Source organism: Palaemon carinicauda, chromosome 29 (assembly GCF_036898095.1).
Source record: "Palaemon carinicauda isolate YSFRI2023 chromosome 29, ASM3689809v2, whole genome shotgun sequence".
Taxonomy (NCBI): domain Eukaryota; kingdom Metazoa; phylum Arthropoda; class Malacostraca; order Decapoda; family Palaemonidae; genus Palaemon; species Palaemon carinicauda.
The window spans coordinates 20770567-20771562 of NC_090753.1; positions in this window are offsets into that span (position 1 = coordinate 20770567).

Below are 996 nucleotides of genomic sequence, written 5' to 3' on the forward strand. Positions count from 1 at the left end.
GAGACAGGGATGTGTGATGTCGCCGTGGTTGTTTAACTTGTATGTTGATGGAGTGGTGAGAGAGGTGAATGCTCGAGTGCTTGGACGAGGATTAAAACTGGTAGACGAGAATGATCATGAATGGGAGGTAAATCAGTTGTTGTTTGCGGATGATACTGTACTGGTAGCAGACACAGAAGAGAAGCTTGACCGACTAGTGACAGAATTTGGAAGGGTGTGTGAGAGAAGGAAGTTGAGAGTTAATGTGGGTAAGAGTAAGGTTATGAGATGTACGAGAAGGGAAGGTGGTGCAAGGTTGAATGTCATGTTGAATGGAGAGTTACTTGAGGAGGTGGATCAGTTTAAGTACTTGGGGTCTGTTGTTGCAGCAAATGGTGGAGTGGAAGCAGATGTACGTCAGAGAGTGAATGAAGGTTGCAAAGTGTTGGGGGCACTTAAGGGAGTAGTAAAAAATAGAGGATTGGGCATGAATGTAAAGAGAGTTCTATATGAGAAAGTGATTGTACCAACTGTGATGTATGGATCGGAGTTGTGGGGAATGAAAGTGATGGAGAGACAGAAATTGAATGTGTTTGAGATGAAGTGTCTGAGGAGTATGGCTGGTGTATCTCGAGTAGATTGGGTCAGGAACGAGGTGGTGAGGGTGAGAACGGGTGTAAGAAATGAGTTAGCGGCTAGAGTGGATATGAATGTGTTGAGGTGGTTTGGCCATGTTGAGAGAATGGAGAATGGCTGTCTGCTAAAGAAGGTGATGAATGCAAGAGTTGATGTGAGAAGTACAAGAGGAAGGCCAAGGTTTGGGTGGATGGATGGTGTGAAGAAAGCTCTGGGTGATAGGAGGATAGATGTGAGAGAGGCAAGAGAGCTTGCTAGAAATAGGAATGAATGGCGAGCGATTGTGACGCAGTTCCGGTAGGCCCTGCTGCTTCCTCCGGTGCCTTAGATGACCGCGGAGGTAGCAGCAGTAGGGGAATCAGCAGTATGAAGCTTCATCTG